Source organism: Bactrocera neohumeralis, chromosome 4 (assembly GCF_024586455.1).
Source record: "Bactrocera neohumeralis isolate Rockhampton chromosome 4, APGP_CSIRO_Bneo_wtdbg2-racon-allhic-juicebox.fasta_v2, whole genome shotgun sequence".
NCBI classification, from domain to species: domain Eukaryota; kingdom Metazoa; phylum Arthropoda; class Insecta; order Diptera; family Tephritidae; genus Bactrocera; species Bactrocera neohumeralis.
Genome location: NC_065921.1, coordinates 29,604,050 through 29,625,678, shown reverse-complemented (window position 1 = coordinate 29,625,678; position 21,629 = coordinate 29,604,050). Strand labels below are relative to the sequence as shown.

The following is a 21,629-nucleotide window of genomic DNA, read 5'->3' as shown; positions in this document are numbered from 1 at the left end:
AAGATAACCTCGCACACTACCCATATAACGGTACTTTTCAAAACCACTAAAAGCGCAATAAATCAATAACTAAAGATGGCGCAGATCTTCGAAATGATTTGAGAGAGCTATTTGAAAGGCGGTGTGCAAATCACATATCTCGGTACCCGACCGATCGATTTCGACTAAATTTGGTATATTGCATTCTTGTAATATTTCTATTCCGCAGTGAGAAAATGGGCCAAATCGGATACAGCCACGCCTACTTCCTATGTAACTAATAATTTCTTTAAAATATGCCACCTTATGATCAAAAATTGTCAAAATCCAACCAAAACTGTTCAAGCCGCTAGATACCGAATATGTGGACCCTAGTATCTATAGTTGACTTTTGACCGAAAATATCAGTCAATGTATGGAAAATACAATTGAAATTCAGACATAATCCTCTCTCTAACTCATTCACTCAGCGTGATTCTTCAGAAAGAATCGATCAATCTGGCAAAGGCATCAAATTTGATAGAAGCGCTGAGGAACATTTTCGATCCACTTATTTAGACACGAAAAAAATAGCGGCAAAACTTAAAGTTGACAAAGAAAAACCAAGAATCTGCGGCCGACAAATAAAATGCAAAAATTTATGCGTGAAAACTTGCGAAGAATGCTACAAGATTTCAGTGTTTTTTCCTCTATTAAATACAATCGGCGAAAAATTGAAGACGCGCTTTTCTAGAGAAGTATTGGATGGATTTCAACTGAGTTAGCTGTTTCTAGAAAAAGTATATGCTTTGAAAACCAAAGAAATGGAAAATCTTATTGACTGCTTAATAGTTAAATTCAATAATTTTTTGAATAATAATAATGTCGTGCGACGTTTCAAACTCAAAGGTGAACTTGATCACTGGCAGTGCCATTGGAGGCAGAAACAAAAGTCAAAAGACAACAAGTTATCGACTATTGCATTGGAAAATTGGAAGAACTGCGATGTAGACCTATACCTCATATTTCATACTTTTCTTCGCATATTCTGCACACTTCCTGTGACGAATGCGAGCTCTAAACACTCTTTTTCGACACTTCGCCGCAGTAAAACGTGGCTGAGGACGAACATACTTCAAGATAGTTTGATCGGACTGGCATTGCTGCACACGCATCATGACATTGAAGTCACTGCAAAAGAAGTTCACCAAAGATTCTCAAAACTTGGCCCACATCGTTTTGTTTTTTTTCTATTCAATACACAAACTGACTACAGTATTATACATTGCAAGTAATAAGTCGTACCCGCAGGTCTACGATTTATAATGCGTTTTTCAATATAGTAGGATTTGATATTAGAAGGCCGATTTGAAAATTTTCCATCATGATATTAAACTGTATAAAGACTATATATAAATATATGTATGTATATATATTTAGTATAATAATCTTCATGTTTCAACCAAATTTTATTTATCATTAATGATCACCCTAAAGAAAATGACTATACTCAAAATATGCATTCGGTAGTAGCATACACACGTATACCTACACACTCAGTTACAAGCACATAATGGTATATTTAATTGCAAATGCATGATTGTATAACAAAATTAAGGGCGCTTTTTGATTTTCACCTTCGGTTGTGGGCTCTTATTTTGCTGTATGTATGTTAAGCGCTTTACAATGATCACCACAATGCTCACTTCAAATTGGATTGATTTTGCATGCCCTCAGTCATATGTTCAATACATATGTATTTACATATATACAGCTGTATAAATATGCAAGTTGCATTTGGTCGTGTGCGATAAGGTGGAGCTGAATTTATAACACTTAATAAACTAACATGAATAATATTTTAATTAAGATAGTAGCTCTTAGGAGGAATTACCGTTACTGAAGATGACGGCGGTTTATCTATTAAACATGTATTTATCTATGAGTTTTCTTTCCAGAAAACGAGTTCACTTCTCTACAAAAACTGTGTTAAAAATGGAATGCTTATGCTTTCTTTTGACAGAGGAGGACGGAAAGTTAAGTTTTTGAATATTTCGGAGAGATTTTGGCTTAAAATAATATGAAAATGTGAGAATTTACGACTTACGTATCCATATTTTTGAATGTTTGGACAGATTTTATTGTTAAGCAGTGAGAGATGGAGCAAAAAGCTCCTACCTAAAAATATTCGAATATCTTTTGCAACTCGTTCATGCCAGTAATTTTAAAATTAACTCCTGGGAGACGCGTGAGTGGGTGGAATCTAGAGTTAGGGCCTATGAGAGTTCTATATTAGTGCTCTCAAAACTACAGGATGTGCGATATAGATGACATATGACTGATGCAATATGCGACAGCTGATGGAAAAACGTAAACTTCGGCTACATCGAAGCTATAATGTCCCTAACAGGGACGAAGCTTAAAAGAGGTTAAAAAGATCTTCGTCTTGTGGATAAACGAAAATTTTGTATTCTAGTCCAGTCCTTATAGAAAGTTTTCCCTATAAGGACTGGACCTTGATCATTCAGTTTGTATGGCAGCTTTATGCTTTAGTGCTTCGTTTACAACAATGCACTATTAGTCCTTACTTTTCGCTGTTTGCTGCCAATTGAAGATTTCAAGTGTCCACCTGATCTTGCCAACGGAGTGGAGGTCTTCCTTTTCCTCTACTTCTCCCGGCGGGTACTCCGTCGAATACTTTCAGGGCTGGAGTGTTTTCATCCATTCAGACAAGTGAGACGTAGCCAGCGTTGCCGCTGTCTCTCAATGTCGTCGTATATCTCGTACAGCTCACTGTTCCATCGAATGCAAAACTCGCCGTTGCCAATACGCAAATTACCATAAATCTTTCCTAGAACCTTTTTCTCGAAAACTCGTAACGCCGGCTCATATATATAGCAGGACGGGAATAATGAGTGACTTGTAGATCTTTGTTCGTAGAGAGAGGACTTTACTTCTCAATTGCCTACTCAGTCCGAAGTAGCACCTGTTGGCAAGAGTAATTCTGCGTTGAATTTCGGGGTTAGCATTGTTGTTGGTGTTGATACTGGTTCCAAGATATACGAAATTATCTGCGACTTCAAAGTTATGACTGTCAACAGTGATCCTGACGGAGCTTTTGTTTTGTATGACAGCTAAATTAGCATCTTCTTGTGGAGAAAAGAGCGTTTACAAAATTTCATATAGGTATCTCAAAAACTGAGGAACTGAGGACATTCTTTATTTGACTCAATTGGTCACGCTCATCATTTATATATGTACGAGTATACATTTTATGGGGTCTTCTACTTGTAACTATTTTTCGGACTGTAATATACTTCGTAGCAAACTTAATATACATTGTTCTGAGTATTCATTCTCTATACTCACTGTGATTGAGACGATTTCATAATTATGTGACAAAAATAAAGTTCCCTGCTATTTGGGCCCACATTAATGTGCTCGAAAGCCTTGTCTTTTGTTATGGGTACTTAGTTTGGTATTGCTGTAAACCAGATATCTTCAAATAGTTGATTTACTTTGATTGCAAACTGTTAATCCGAAAACAAGAAATTATAGAAAAAACCGCACAAATAAATGATTCGAAAAGAAGACGGAAGAAACTTGTGGTAGAAGAAACCACGAAAGAGCAGCGTCGCTCAAGACGACTGATTCATTCAGAAATACTTAGAAAGCTGTTGGCTAGGCGGATTTGCAAAAGTCGTCTGAAGCTCTGATGTTTCATAATGCTCTCAATAAAAGCGTTCTTAGTATGATTTATGCGCCCACATATTTTTGTCTATATATGGATGAATAATTTTTATTTTTTTATACTATATGTTTAGTGGCAGGCATAAAATATGAAAGCTCTTACACCTGTTTAACATGTTTATTTTAATAAAATTCTACAAAGCAAGTAAGTCAGAGTTGGGCCCCTTCTTAGATGACGTCTATGGACGATGCACTTTTTAATTTTTGTGATTCGACAAATATGCTGATTTCTTCTTTTATTTTTGCTATGAAACATTCAACGAATCACCATTCAGCATTTCGTCGGTAAACGCTGTTAAATATTATTATTTAATAATTAATTAACTAGTAATTCAGCGCTTATGAAGCTGGCAGCAATTACTTAACTCGTTTTTATATTTATGAGTTGAATTTGCATTATTTAACAAACACATATGTATGTATTTAGATATACTAAATAATTTTTTTTTATTTTACTAAACGAAATGTCTTTGGAGATAGTCCTGATATATATTTTATAATATTTTGTTTTTATTCCGGTAGAAACATAATCAGAACACCATGGAATTTTACTTGTTTATATAGAAGTGAATTAAGTGGATCGTTCTTCTCTCTCTTGAGGTCAACTTAGCATATTTGGACTTGTGTTGCGAAGTAACTATGTACAACCTGAGGTTAAAAGGTCACGTACTAAATGCAGGACTTTCAAATCAAGTCTTTTCGCCGATGAATTAAATTTTTGTTGCTTTACTTGACCATTATCATGTGAAAACATTTAAATTTTTAGTCTCTCGAGATATACTCAACTAAATAAATAAGTTAAATACTGTCCGCAGAATTCATCCCTACTGATTGAAAATGCCGATTGATTCTTAATTCACCTGGATTTTGGGCATATTTGAGAAATTTTTTTAGATTTTGACCTATCAAGTCAGTACTTTGGAGGACTTCTTACGATTTACTCTGAGCTAGAACAATCTCGCAATCGCACAAGTTCTGCTGACCAGCGCTTGCTGGGCTCACTGGGGGACCAAAGGTCCAAAGCCAAAATGCAAGAAAGCAACGGAAAACCGACTCACTTCTAATCTGATGAAATTGTGTAAAGAGGTGTCCTTCTTGGCAAACTCATCGGCTTTACAGTTTCCGCCGATTCCGCTGATGCTGGACACCTATACAAGTCTAATATGAAAGAAGCTTGAAACTATTCCTAATGAGGTCATGCACACCTTGAGCAATTTCGAGGTCACAGTAAGCGAGCTGAAGACCAGTGCAGCCACTTGGCCATCGGAGTGAATGCCCACCTCATCGAAGGAAGCGCACTGTACCTGTTTCTACCCAGAATGACATTGAATGCCGATGGGCATATTGAGTTCTTTGAACTCGATCAGCTGCTTAGCTAGTGTAGTTTCTCCGAGCGCTCTCCACCCGACAACGATCCTATAAAACACTATTGGCCTACCTCTTAACAATTGCTCCTCTACGACAGTAAACGGAGACCGACGCCTTCCTCACTCTCTCCTCGATGTTTGACTTTCATAAGAGTTTCCTATCCAGGATAAGTCCCCAGTAGTTCACTGTGTCCACCGGTTGAAGAATAGCTCCTCCCAAAGGGGATACATAGAGTAACCTCAGAGACTTTGTATCTTCAAGTGAATAAAACTAGCTCAGTTTTATTTGGACTTATAGTCAATCTATTTCTCTCTGTACACTTGTTAACCATATACTCTCGTGTTATATAGTAAATGGTGTCTAGTAATTTTCCTTTTACCAAAAGAGCTACTAGATCGTCTACGTAGTTTCTTCAAAATGTCGCTCACCACAAAAGAGTCGTTCCGACAAAAGAGTATTTTCTTGGGTATAAAATGTCCAGAGGAAAAATTTCAGATCGATTAAAAGTGTTATAGCTTCGGTTCAGCCGAAGTTAACGTTTTTTCTTGTTTTTTTTTTATATTTTTTTGGTTGTAGCTGTTGCAGTAATAGAAAATATTTCTCCAAATAATTTCGGAAAAGCTGCCTAGTTGACACCCCTAAGCCATATATAGGTAATAGAAATTCGGCTGCGTTCCGCTACTTAGAGCCAAATGTCGTATGAACCATTACTAAGCAGTTCTTTACCATTACTTTCGATTAAAGTAATGTAATAATCAAGAAATCTCTAGCATCTCATACTGTGTTTGAGTTATAAAATGACTGACGCGCCGTCATTACTGATTACATCTGACTGCGACAACATACTGGGATTTTAATGAGTATACTAAGCAACAAATGCGCTCGCTTTTAATTAATTATTATTTTCGTATTAGTTTTAAGTGTGTTATAAAAAAGTAAATTGCTTAAAAGAGACCGTCGATGGAAGTCTTAAGTAAATTACAAATTCTTTATACAAGTATTGTAGCCTTGGTTGTTTGCCCCAAGAATTAATTTAGCCAACATTAAATTTAATAAAATGTCTGCAGGCGACTTTTTGTTGTCTTGTAGAAATTAAGTCCGAACAAAATTACAATTAAAATCTTTAATCATTTGTTAAGCTATAATTTTTAGTTAGTTTTACATGGCTTTTGTACAACCACATAGCAGGTAAATGTCGTAAAGCTGTTCTGTTTTAGTTCCGGATATTAAATTAAAAGCAATTGGCGACGAAAAGAGAAGTTATATACACACAATATACATATATATCTAAATACAAAATTTTTTAAATTTCGAATTAATGATAATTAGATAGCTGCTTCTTTTTTCCAAAGGCAATTTAATTAACGTTTGCTTTTAATTGTTTTATAATTTCAATTCAATTATGTGCTGATGCTCACCTAAGTTGAACAATTAATCTCGCCATAGCTACTGAATTAACTAAGAATTTAATCGAATAAGTACCACAAATTATTTGCGCATACTTGCAAACCGATAGCATTGTTGCTCCAAAAACGTTCCAACACATTATCGATAATTATTTTCAATACATAATTGTATGCCTCACACTAGTTAATTGTATAAAAAAGCATTCGTAGTTACAAAGAACACATATGATTTATCAATTATAATTGATTAATCAATAATTTTTGTCAGTTTCTTAGCAGAATTATTCAGTGAATGATATTAATGACTATAAAAAATAATTATTACTTTATTAATAGTGGTTTTATGCGAAACTATCAGTCATATGCGCATTTAACGTATAAATTTTTTTGTTAAAAAAAAACTTAAAGCCGACGTAATTATTAATAATACTTTTAAACATATATTTACCAACTTAAAATTGAATTGAATCAGCAAATATGTATTTTCTTAATTATTTCATTTATTGTAGTAGTTATATTTTTAGGGAATAAAGGGAAAAATAGTAGTATACAAGGTGCGTTACAAAGTAAACAGGAATCTAGCGCCCCCCATCTATATGTCGACTGGTGCGTTAGAATCTGCTATCTTTATCGATTGTCCAGTGAGGATTTCATGGCATTTCATTGATTGGAAGTGAAGTTATTGCGTTTTAAGTGTCAGTATGTTTGTGTTATCGGTGCGAAAATGAGCTTCGAACAAAGAGCCAACATTAAATTTTGTTTTAAAATTGGTAAAACTTTTACCGAAACGTTTCAATTGATGAAACAAGTTTATGGCGATGATTGCCTATCCCGTAGCAGAGTACACGAGTGGTTTCAACGTTTTCAAAGTGGTCGTGAGGACATAAATGGCGATCAACATGTGGGCCAATCAAAATCCGTTATCACCGGAAATTCCATCGAAACTGTGCGTGAATTCATCAAAAATCAGCCGAAATCATCATTGAAATTCATGGAAATGGAATTGAACATCTCCAAAACATCGATTTATCGCATTTTGACCGAACATTTGGGCTTACGAAAGGTATGTGCACGGTTTGTTCTGCACAAATTGACTGACGACCAAAAATTGCTCAGAATCCAATATTCAAAGGACATCATTAAATAGGTCAAAAAGGACAAAAACTTCCTTTACAATATTGTGACTGGTGACGAAACGCCAGAGTGCTGAATGGAAGGCACGAACCGAAACCCAAAAAATCGCGCATGGAGAAGTCAAAATGAAGACAATTCTGATTTGTTTTTAGGATTCCAAGGGTATTGTCCGCAAAGAATTTGTTTCACCCGGCCAAAACATTAATGCGGTATTCTACCTTGGAGTTTTGAAGCGTTTGGTGCGCCGTATTCGACGTGTTCGGCCCGAATATCGCGAAGGTGAAAGTTGGTGTCTGTTGCACGATAATGCGCCGTCTCATCGATCGACGCTTGTGACCGATTATTTGACCAAAAATCACATTTTAACCATTAACCACTCCCCGTATTTACCTGATATGGCACCATGCGACTTCTTCCTTTTCGGAAAAATGCATTTGCCCATGAAAAGAAAGCGTTATGCAGACGTAGAGGCCATTCAAAAGGCTTGCACCGGCATACTGGCGGCCATGCCGGCCAACGAGCTAAAACACTCTTTCGACATGCTTTTGGACCGTGCAAAAAGCTGTATTGAAGCAGAAGGAGACTATTTGGAATAAAATAAATTGATTTTGCCGAAAAAAACCATTTGTTCTGTTTTTTTTTTAGTCCTGTTTACTTTGGAATGCACCTTGTAAAACATCGAAAAATTTATTGATCATAGCGACGATACATCCTTAATATAAAACACTAACCATCAGTTTGTTCGGGTCCGGTAGTGAACAAGGGCAAAACGAAGATCTCCTGTCATCAAACAAACAGTCGTCGCATTCGCGAGTTGGCTCCCACGTCACTGTTGACAGTCATAACTTCGACGTCGTAGATAATTCTGTCTATCTTTGAACCAGCAACAACAACGTCAGCCTTGAAATCTAACAGAGAATAACTCTGAGCACGCAATTGAGAAGTAAAGTTCTTTCTCGACGAACAAATACCAAACTTTACAAGTTACTCATCATCCCCGTCCTGCTATATGGTGCAGAGGCATGGACGATAACAACATCTGATTAGTCGGTGTGACGAGTTTTCGAGAAGTTTACGAGAAAGATTCTATGGAAGATTTATGGTCCTTTACGCAAAGGCAACGGCGAATAACGCAGTCCATGGAACAATGAGATGTACGAAATTTGCGATATCATTGACATACACAGTTCAGCGAATGAACAGACAGCGGCTACGCCTAGGACATGTTGTTCGAATGGATGAAAACACTACAGCTCTTAAAGTATTCTACGCAGTACCCGCCGGGGGAACCAGAGGAAGAGAAGACCTTCACTCCGCTGGCGTATGGAAAGCCTTTTTATTTGACGAGATATCTTCAAGAAATTTGGCATGGATAGTTTTTTAAGGCAATATTGCAGTTTCCGAAGAATTTGTTCAGTTCAGACCGCTATAGCATACCATATAACCTTGACGATCAAAATCAAGATAAAGATCTTTTCATACCACTTTTGTTATTATAATATACATATGTATTATAGCTTCGGTATAGGCGAAGTTAAGGTTTTTTCTTGTTTCGTTATCTTGATAACTTCATTCGCAAAACCACGTTGAGGCTGCTGAAACCACAAAAAAATTTAAATAAATTTCGTAAAATTTATGAAGAAAACCAAAAAAGTAGAAAAAAAATTTTGCATAAATTCATTTTTAGAACTAAGAGGACTTAATGGTTTGGAAGCACACCTCTTGAAAGCTATTTTATGAAAATAAGAAAAATAATTTAATAATTTTATGCAGAATGTCCATGAGCAACTTTTTTCCCGAGATGGGATGAAAAATCATGATCATGATGATCATCATTGTGTTGTTACAGCATTGGTATGTGCCTATTGCCGGTCTGCGAAAAACTCTCATCTAGGGAAGCGTCGCTCATATTGGAACCACTTACGTATTTCTTCATGGTAATGCTCCATATTACTCGTCTTAAGGTTTACATGTTCTTGCTTGAGTCCAGGCCCCTTTTTTTAAACCGTCGTAAGTTTCGTATGTAATTTTTCACGTTCTTCTAGTTTTCATCGTTTTGAAGAATAGTTATGCCTAATTTCGTCCGCATTGCCAGCGTGGGTATTTGAAAAACATATGCTCAGCGTCACCTTCAATCGGACCATTATATATACAAGATAGCTCTTCGGCTTTTCCCACTATTTCCTATCCTATCCGTGCTCGGATAACATCTGTGTAGTAGTGTAGGGTCCTTATTTCTTCAACGTTCACAGTTTCTATTTTTCGCTTGACAGTAATTCAACGTGTGTGGTTCCACTTATTCCGATACAGCTTTACCTGAAACAGTACGGTATCCCAATACCAAGCATAGACCAGCTGTGATATAAGCTTTTTTCTGCTCCAGAAGCTGCTCATTTTGATCCGCCGACATCGGAGAACTATAACATATACATATGTAGCTGCCGTATAAACTGACCGATCGAACTCAAGTCCTTGTATGAAAAACCTTTTAATTTGACAAATTATCTTTACGAAACAAAGAAAGTGTTTAGATCGGTAATACTCCAGTCCTTGTATACTAAAGTTTTTAATTTGGCAAGATATCTTCACGAATTTCGGCATATCTTATTTTCCAACGCCCCGCTATCACCTCCAAACGTATGGTACAGATCGGACCACTTTAACATATACAGAGGTAGACAAAACTATTTTCACATTTCAAATTATCAGTTTTTCCTTAATTTGGTTTGAGTCAAAGCGATGGAAGAAGATGAGGTGGAAACAACTCAACAGTTTCTTTCTGACCGTCCTACGGTTGGGAGGTCAAGACTCAAATACTAGGGAGCGCACACCTTCAGACATCCCACCGGATTGGCGGGAATGGAAATTAAACGCTTGAACAAATTTGTATTGGCTGCAAAGCGTTTTGCTAATTTATAATATCCAACTAAGGAGTTTTTCTTATCTATGGCTTTACAAAGGACTATATACAGCAGCCCACGTGCGATCTTTGATCAGCCATCTAACCTAAGCAGTGGTTTATATCTATTGTACATCTTCTTCTTCTTAATTGGCGTAGACACCGCTTACGCGATTATTGCCGAGTTAACAACAGCGCGCCAGTCGTTTCTTCTTTTTGCTACGTGACGCCACCTGGTCCTTCCAACGGAGTGGAGGTCTTCCTCTTTACTGTTTTTTTAATTATCTACGACTTCAAAGTTATGACTGTCAACAGTGACGTGAGTGCCAAGTCGCGAGTGCGACGACTGTTTGTTTGATGACAGGAGATATTTTGTCTTGCCCTCGTTCACTGCCAGACCCATTTGTTTTGCTTCCTTGTCCAGTCTGGAGAAAGCAGAACTAACGGCGCGGGTGTTAAGGCCGATGATATCAATATCATCGGCATACGCCAGCAGCTGTACACTCTTATAGAAGATGGTACCTTCCCTATTTAGTTCTGCGGCTCGAACTATTTTCTCCAAAAGCAGGTTGAAAAAGTCGCACGATAGGGAATCGCCTTGTCTGAAACCTCGCTTGGTATCGAACGGCTCGGAGAGGTCCTTCCCGATTCTGACGGAGCTTTTGGTGTTGCTCAACGTAGGCTTGGTACATGCTCTTAATAAACTGAACGTGCTTAAAAACTTAAGACTTATAAATAAATAGCCAAAAATAAAGAAATTGTCAATTGAAACTCGTTCGGAGATTGTTACCAAGTTTAAAAGTTGCGTTTCAGCTTCGGAGTTAGGGAATTGCTACAAAATTTCAAGAAACACGATTTTCAATTTAGTTTAAAAGAAGGAGATTAATAAGTGCTACAACAGCTTAAAGAGGATGGGGCGGAAAGCGGTGATGACTCAAAGAGAATGTCGAAAATTAATAGAGACAGTCATACAAAATCCCACAAGAAGTCCCGTTGGAATTGCAGTAGCATCAAATGAACTTATTGGAACAAAGTCTGTGGTGCTACACTTCGCCGAAGAATAAAATTAAGGGGTTATATACAGATAGAATTTTCAAAAAATCATTTTTTTTTATTTTACTTTCTTAATCTACATACATACAAATATTTAAGAATACACACAGAAAATGTCATATTGTTCCAGTGAATATTTTCGTAGTTAAACGCAAATATGAAAAGCCGTTACAGAGTGCTTGGACTTTAAACGCGCTTTTCTCAAAATGGCGTTTTCAAAGTCGGCGACCAACATTTAGCCACCGATTAGTCTCAAATTTTAACACGAGAGTCTTAAGTCTTAAGGCAGAAATTTTGTCCAAATATCGAATTTTTTTTTAGAAACCGACATTTTGTCAAAAAATTTATTATGCTTATTCCTTCGATTAATTACTAGACTTAACATTACTTCAACGAAATCTGTTTGGTTTTTTAATTTCAGAGAATCCAGTTCAGAAATATAGTGATCACCGTAAAACATTTTTTTTTTTTGGAGGAGTTCGCGGAGATCAGCTGTAGTTCCTTTCCAAATAAATATTTTTACTACTACCAAGTCTTATAATAGAGTTAAAAGATACCACAATATGTGTACAAATTTTGGCAACAATAAATTTAAAATTTTTCTCAGAAAAAATTTTGGAAAATCTTCTGCTGCACTAACAACACTTCTACTACCATAAACAAAAAATAGTTTAAAGAAGAAAGCAAATAACAATAAATTTGGAATTTTGTTAAGCTGTTTTAAATAATTTTACATTAATATTACATAAATATGTATGTATGTACGTTTACATGTAAATATTATATAGAACAGTCAAGACAGCGAGCAGTTAGTCTGCCAATACTTGTTGACATGTTTAAATTATAGCATGCTGGAATCGGAATCAACAGCAAACTTCTATTACAAAGGAGCAATAGAAACCCACAAACACATAAACACACGCACAGAAACATATGCGCATCTTCTTTCGCATATATGTATGTGTGTATGTGGCTGGTGGAATTTGGCTAGCAAAGCATCCGTAAAACAGATTAATTAATGTAAATAGTTTGCTCAACGAATATATTCGCAGGTAAGCACACAAATATATACAAAGCATATCTAAGACGCTCACAAAGAGCGCGACACTGCTCCAACGCCATACACTAAGAGAGCGCGAGAATGACTTTCAGTTTCAGGTTGTTAACGATCTGTCGCCAACAAAGCTTGGAGCGAATAATTTTCGTCGACTGAATAAGTGGTCTATACCACTCAGTTGTGTTGTTGTTGCTGTTATTTTGTTTAAGTCTCCCAGCAGTGGTATTTTCGGCGCCGTAAACTTGTGGCATGTCAACCGCTGCCGCTGCCGTTGCCGCTGCCGCCGTCGAAGACGATGATGATGATGATGTTGTTTGCGATGATGATGCAGACGTCTGTGCTGTGAGCGCTGCTCACCCACAAAATTCCGGTGTGGCGTATAAAAGGCAGATCTTACGAAAATATTGATACAAACGAAAACAAGTGGTCTGTTTGTGCGATCGTGTCATTTAGTTGAAATCAAAAGTATTTTCGCAAAATCAAGAAAAATTTCAAACAAACACAACAACAAGTGAGTTTTAAAAAATTTCTGTTTTTAATTCGCCCAACACAACTGTGTACATACAATACTATATGTAGATGGAAAAGACTTTGATTAAACGAAAATATTTGAAGATTGATTATTGAGTATTTAATTACAAAAATAACAACAACTAAATCAAACGGATATCAGTGTTTTAGTGCAGCAGATCCGGTAGAGGATCCACACAGTGGTTACATCACAACAGGAGTGCATGCATACATACATGTACATATGTATGTGCATAATTGACGAAGGACATGCGATTATGACATTATCGATCGACACGCACACACATATAACATATATCTCTGTTTGTATAGTGAAATTGTTTTTATGACTTTTGGTGATTTATGACCGCATTCGTAGTTGTCGAAATGTTTTATAATTAGCGCTGAAATAATCGTGAGCGTCAAATAAAATTAAATGTGGTTCATAAAGTAGTAAAAAACACATATTTGCATTTATCTATGTATGTATGCATGTGTGGAGATTTTGTTTAGGTGCAGTGTTCCTCGAGCGCAATTATTGCAACGTTTCTTTGCTGTGACCTATTAACCATGAATTATTTGATTTTGTTTTGTTTTTTGTTTTTGTGTAAAAGTGTAATCAGCGTAAGAAAAATGCAACAACAGTTCATTAAGTGTTGTATGTATGTCCTTGCAGTACATTTTGTTGGCAAAAGCGATTTGATTAGTGTTTGAATTGCGAAGTATGGCTCAACTCAGGATCTGAAGAAATTTAGTTCCTTTCCAAAGTATTAAATATACAAGTGTTTGTATGTATTTCTCGTTATGAAAAACTATTGTGGCCTATAGTAACGATAATAAATTTTTTGAAATTTTTGTTCATCGTTCGATAAATCTCATGCTTTTCAAAGAGTTTATTTCTAATTGGTACCTTCCATGATTTCTATTTATTTAAAATAGCGATTCGAAGAAAAAATATCCCCAATAAATGTGTTTTTCTGCATTTAGTACACCTTCAAGAAAAATATTAAAATTTTTACTTGCAAATTATATCAAAATAATATTTGAAAATAATTGAAAAAGGGCTCCAAAAATATAAAATTATGTTGCTTTTTTATTATTATTAGCAATAGATATTATTTTTCAAAAAAAATTTACAATTTGTTAAAAAAATACTTAACTTATAATTTTTTTTTTGAAAATCAGAAAATGGCGAGACTTTTTGAAGAAGATTTTTGACATTTGAAAAAAGTATTTTACTTGTTACAATTTATTTTTAAATATAATAAAACAATTTTTTTTAACTCTTTTATTACTCTTAACGCAATATTATTAGCAATAGATATTATTTTTCAAAAAAAATTTACAATTTGTTAAAAAAATACTTAACTTATAATTTTTTTTTTGAAAATCAGAAAATGGCGAGACTTTTTGAAGAAGATTTTTGACATTTGAAAAAAGTATTTTACTTGTTACAATTTATTTTTAAATATAATAAAACGGTAACAATTTAAAAAAAATGATTACTCTTAACGCCTTGACATTTAATATTTTCATACCTAAAAATATAAATATAATTGAAAATTTTTAAAATTGATGACTTATATATATTTGAAAAATATTTTCATATATAATTTGTTCTTTAATATTGAAAATTGTGTTAAAAACTTATTTTTTTAAAGAAATTTAATATCCAAATATATTTAAGTAAATATTTAAATACAAAAATATAAATTTTTAAAACAAAAAATATATAATTTTTAAAACAATGTATAAGAAATCATTAAATCAATTTTAGAAACATAATTTATCGATAAAACATGCATATATTCCATATCTTGTGATTTTTCATAATAGATTTTGTTAAAAAATGAATATGTATTATAAATTTTAATAAGAAAAATAAAATTAAAAACAATTTTAAAATTTTAACAAATTAAAAAAAAAGAATAATTTTCAATAAGATATTAAAAACTTTTTCGAAAATTTTAGAAATTTTTTTTTTCATTTATTATTTATTTTTTTTGTTATTAATGATTTATGAATTTAAATCACCTATAATGTCATAATTTTTCTAAAAAATAAAAATATAGAATAAACAAAATTAAAAAGTAAAACAAATTAATAATAAATTTTAGAATAGAAAAATATAATTAATAATTATAATAATTTTAATAAATTAATATTTTGAATATAACAATAAATTTTAAACAATTTATATTAATTTTTTGTTTTAAAAATTTTTAAAGAATAAAAATTACAACATTTCATAATTTTTATATTATCAGTCATTTTTCAAATTCTTAATTTTTAATTATCTATTTTTTTTTTAATTTTTTAATTACACATTTTTTTTAAATTTTTTTTATTTCAAAAAGTGATAATTTTTCTGAAATATAATTATTTAATTACACATTTTTTATTTCAAAAATACTGAATATATAGCTTTAAAAAATTTTGTATTTTAAAATATTTAATAACTTTTACATATAATATTAAATTTTTTTGTAATTTTTTACACTTTTAATATTTTAATTATTTTTGAAATATTTATTACTAAAAATCAAGACTTTCAAAAATAATTAATAATGTAAATATTAATAAACGTTTTAAGTTTGTTTTTACAACTGTTTTTATTTTTTAAATATTCATTTTTAATAATGAAAATCGTATGAACTTTTGTGTTCTAAATAATAAATTAATTTTAAAGTTTCAATAAATTTTAAGATAAAGAATTTTTGAATATTAAAATTTCATTTTAAATTTTTTAACAATATCTTTTGAAATTCTTATTTTTTAATAATGAAAATTTATGAATTTTTTTAAACTAATATCTTATGTTATATATTAAAATATTAATATTTTAAAATTGTAATAGATTTCTGTAAAATAAAATTTTCTATATTGAAATTTGTTCATAATTTTCATTAGGTTAGGTTATAAGTTCGATCGTAACAGGGATCTTACTTGTAGTAATTTCCATTAAAAAATTGGTATTAATAATTTAACGAATTCTAATTTTCCTAGCATAATTTGCGCGCAAACACAAAAAATGGTTTAATATTTTTCCTAACTGTGGCAAGTAAAAAATCGACACTTTCTATTCTTAAATTCTAATAAAATTCAGTAGTCGATGATCTAACATAAATTAAAGAAACACTGAAGAAAAAAATATAGGATATATTTATTTTCAGTATTAAAAAAAAAAAATAAAAGTAACTGAAAACAGATACTCAAAAAAAGCAAAGAAATTTCCATGGCGTATGAGTCAACGTTAAATAAATATTAAAAAATTATGAAATATTAAGAAACCAAAAAATATGCGCATGAGTCAAAAGAACACGCATAGTAGAAAGTTACCAAAATCGCGATCAAATACCTAAAAAGGTCAAAAACAACAAATAAGCTTTTGTAATTCTGTTAATCCAATAACAAATGACAAATTTGTCCCATTTCCAACTTATTGCTAAAACAAATAAATAAACAAAATTATCTAGCGCTTATAACGGTCTTTACAAAATAAAACCAAAAACGTATAAACTTAATTATATTAATTTGTTTATATGTATATGTATATATATATATATATATATACAATATGGCATAATTGCCGAAATATGTTATTTTGTTTGAAGAGGTTTTCCCTTAAAGCCATTTTAATAGAAATAGAAAGTTGAAATTTGTGCGAAACTGGAATTAAAAAAATTTGAATTCTAATTTAACTCAATAAATCAAATGGCAAAAAATTTTAACAAATTGTCATTCGCACATTTGCACACACACGCGCACACTCAGCGAAGCTTATAAGTTTGTAGTTGTGTTTGTAGTAGTTGAGTAATATGCTTAATAGTCAAGTGTGTTGTCGTTGTTTTTGCATAATTTGTTGCTAGAATAGCTGCGCATCGTAAACAATATTTGATTCCTACTCATTTTAAATAATCTACATTCAAGCGTAAACATTTTCGAGACAATCACACCAAATGTAGTAATAACTATGGTATTCTCTTTTATTGTACACACACAAAAGCACACACACCTGTTTATGCATGGCTATTTTTAAGTTTGACTTAATAAGAAATTTAACACTCTTTTCGCATTTATAAGGTTGTCTGTCCGTCCATTTATCTTATAGTCTGTCGGTTCGTCTGGTCTGTCTGTCCGCTCTGCCTGAATCCAATCTTGTTTTTTTGCCAGTTGCTTTGAGATAATGAGGCATTGGTAGAACAGATGATTTATATATACGTATATATGTATATTGTGTATTCTTTTTGTGCGCATATATATGTGTGCGTCTACGTTTGTATATGTGTATTTAAGCCAATTAATTGTTTATTGGTGATTATTATTAAAATACTAAAAGTATTCTAGTTGTGGAATTTTTTCCTTTTGTTATATAAAACCGCACATACATACATACACATACATACACACTTTTAAAAAATGTAAAAATATTAAAAAATACAGTTATATATTTACAAGTATAACAGTGACAGGGCCTTTTTTTGGCAAAAATTTAATTTAATATAATTTAATTCCATAACACAATCTAGTTTGGTTGACTGTATGCTGGTTGCGCTATATTTTAATGGAATTAAATTGTTTTTAATTAATTTTTGAGTTTTAGATATTATTGTTAAAAGATCATAAATAACGTTTGTGGCAGATAAAGTAGGATAGCGCAGGCTGTAATTAGTTTTTAATTATTTCTTTCATAAAATAAGGAAAAGTAACTGATTGCAGGCTTTTTTCGTATACGCTTGCATATGAGTGTGCTGCTGCTTAAAAAATATATGTAGTTTTGTATATTAATTTTAATTTAATTATCAGCTGGAATTATATACATATTTACCGCAATAAAATATTTTTAATTATAATACAAACATTAAAAAGTTAATAAGCCAATTTGATTATAATAAATGACCACTCAGATAATTAAAAATTAAAAAAATAAATAAATATAAACATAAAATAATGCAGACATACCGATGGGTTACGATAATTATGTCATAAACTTTTTATAAAGTTAATTAACAAAGCATACATTCATCAATTTTATTCGAAATACAAGAAACATGTGGATTTTTTTTTAAAACGTATGGAAAAAAACAGAGATTTTTATTATTTTATTTAATTAATTTTTTATTTATTCATTTATTCATTTATTTTTTCTTATTTTTCGCGCTTTCACTTGTGGATTTTTATTTGAAAAAAAAAAACAAAAATTGAAAAAACGAGCAAAGTTTTTTATTACAATTTTTTAAATTATTTTCTCTGTTATTTTTTATTTATCCATTTATTTTTTGTTTGGTTTTTGGAAATACATTAAACTTGTGGACTGTTGTTTAAAAAAAATCTAAAAATAAGCAGAATTTTTATAATATTTTCTGAATTATTACTTTTTCGTTATTTTGCATTTATTTATTTTTTATTTTTTTTTGTTTGCGCTTTCACATTTCCGTAGATGTATTTCATATGTTTCATATAAATTAAAAAAAGCTTTTAAAACAGCACTAATTAGGTTTGTTCACTATTTATATATATATTTTTTTTATAATTTTTTATATAAATAACAATACAACGACAACTCAATCGCTCAACTCAACTGGGTGCCTTAATAAACAGTATTAATCTATAATTTTGCATATTCCAATATTAATGTAATGAATTTGTATGTCGATCGAAAGGCATTTAAATATAATATATCTTCTTTGTATTAAAAGACAACCGACATTTGACTATTTTGTCAAATGAAAACATTTTCCAAACAAGAACTTTATTTTGAGCAGTTAGTTTGTACGTCAACTATATGGTATAGTGGTCCGATCTGAAAAATTTATTTGGGCATTGTAGCGTTGCCTTAGAGAATAACCCATATCAAATTTCGTGAAGATCTCTTGTCCAATAAAAACTTATGCCGCTCAGGAGGAAAAAAAGTGTTCAAAATTTAAGATGAATATCTCAAAAACTAAGATTCACGTATATACACAGACAGACGGATATAGCAAAATCTCAGCTCGTCATGCTGATCATTAATATATATATGTGCACTAGTGGATCCGGCCACGCGTTTTGATGTATACATTTTATACTGTTATTCATATAATAAACTAAAAATAATAATAAAATATTACAGTGAAAATTTTATTTACGATTAAAGGCGTAAACGTTTTTGTCGGTATAAGAATCCAATGGATTGTACTTGAAGTTTAATTTGGAATATGTTCATACAAAAATAAATTTCATTGGAAAAAATATCGAATCTAAGGCTGCTTTCTCAATGTCTGGTTACTAGCCTTTCTGTCCAGTTAATAGAGTTTTCCGCTTAACAGAGCGTCCATTTAATAGAGCTGTCACTGTATTTTTTATTTATGAATGGTTTTTACTATCCTATCTTCTAAATTGGTTCGAACTGGGCACAGTGTGCTAAATTTTACTAAAATCGGTTCAGTAGTTTAGGAGTCCACCGCGGACAAACAACGTGACACGTAATTTTTATATATAAAGATATATATAGTATATAATATATATTTTTAGAGTCAACAGTTTCCTTTTGCATGTTACAAAATTCGTTATTTTATTATTTTATTTTATTAAATATTTATCCCAATACAATACAATATAATAAATTGTAAGACAAATTAAACAGCAAATGTAAATGTGTAAAAATGGCTATATTTGTTCTAAACTCTATTTTAGGATGATAGTTAAAATAATGGAAATCTTTCTAACATATTATTTTTCATTAAGAATAAATCATTAAATATTTACTAATTATTAAATATCTATTAAAACTTTATTAAATGAAAAGATTCTGGCAAAATGTTGCGAAAATATTAATACACACCCTATTACACACACACAGCAGCCGTTATTTCTGATTGATAACGATCAAAATGTTTGGAAATTGTGAAATTCTTGTTTAACACCAGCAACGCTTGACTTTTGCAGCGGTGTTCACACCTTATTTGTTACTCCACAGCATGTATGGTTCCTCCTGCCACTTTTAGTAGTTAATCTGTCACTCAATGATGTAGTGGCTGCCAGAAGTGCTCACTCAAAACATAAATAAAAATAATAAAACAAAATTAAGGCATAAAAGAATACAAAAATACAAGAAATCGCGCACACTTGTCTTGTTAAGTGCGTGTGGAATACAGAGCGCTGACAGTTTTAGGCCGCACTTATGTGCTCACCAACGTCCCACTTTTTCCACAAAGCCACTTAATTTGCCCAACTTTCAACTTGCAGACTCACTAACGATCATTTAATCGATATTTCATTGCCAATAGATGAATTGTAGGTACCCCAAGCACCTTCCGTTCACTAATCATTATTAATTACACACTCACTCAGCTATGCGCCTCAGCTGACTATGCACACAATCACTTATGTATGTACGTGCATCACAGCGGGTTGGGTGAAAATTAGCTGTGGGGCATTTCGGGTATATTTATTAGCTGAACATTCAATTAATACTTTGAAAGTAAAAACAAGGGGGAAAACCCAAAATACTTTAATAATTTATTAACTTTTTGTGCATTTCAAAGACTTTCACGGCACAACTTAATTTCGGTGCGATAACAAATTAATTTGTTTACCTTTCGCCTTCAATATTTCACTGTTGAAGAAATCTGCTTTAAATTATGGCCTTTGAGATTTCAACACAGTTCATCGCGTTCATTTATCAAATCAACTGCTTAGCCGCTGTGTTGAATTTCGATTATCCGGGTTATGTCCAGATCCAGTTTCCATACGGTAGTATATAAATTTAATTAAGGCAATTAATGTAAAATTAATATGATAAGCGAACCGTTACATAACTGTTACAGCAACAGAAAGGGCGCTTGGCGTGCGCGTATTTTGTATGTGAATATGCAAATGTGCATAGGTGTTGGAATTTAATAGAGGAACTAATAAAATACAATGAAATAAAATAAACAGTTAAAAGCGGCATAAAATTATTTACAACAAAAGCACACACATATGTATGTACAACTTTTTGAACCAACAAAAGGTCGTACGCTGCCTAATTGAAACATTTGTTTGCACATTTTTTGAAAAGTTGCCAGCTGTTTGAAAAATATAATTTACAATCGTATGCAAATAAGGAAATAAATATAAAATGGAATAAATGAATGCTTAAACGCGGAAAATATAATTTTACCAGAGTTGCCACCTCCCTGAAACAACAAATATGAAAATATTTTACGAAATGAATATTTTACAAAATAAATTTTTTCAAAATATTTTTTTCAAAAGTTGCCACCTGAAGGAAATAAGAAAAATTTAATTTTAAAATTTTTTTCCCTTGAAATATTTAACTATTTGAAAGTTATTACTATTATTGATGAAAAATACTATATAAGTATGTGCAACGAATAAAACAAAATACATTTTGTAAATAGTTGCCAGCTGAATGAAATAAGAAAAATTAAATACTAAAACTTTTATTTCTCAAATAGGAAAATATATTATGAAATGAATATTTTACAAAATAAATTGTTTCCAAATAATT

At 32.0% G+C, this 21,629-nt stretch overlaps 1 protein-coding gene across 1 annotated transcript in view; it reads left to right on the top strand.

Moving 5' to 3' along the window:
• Nucleotides 1-13,045: 13,045 nt before the first annotated feature.
• Nucleotides 13,046-21,629, top strand: part of LOC126755486 (inactive serine protease scarface) — a 46,006-nt gene continuing 37,422 nt past the window's right edge. Inside the window, exon 1 of the mRNA XM_050468086.1 lies at nt 13,046-13,136. The gene's annotated coding sequence lies outside the window, so the exon portion shown is untranslated. The remainder of the gene's footprint in view (nt 13,137-21,629) is intronic.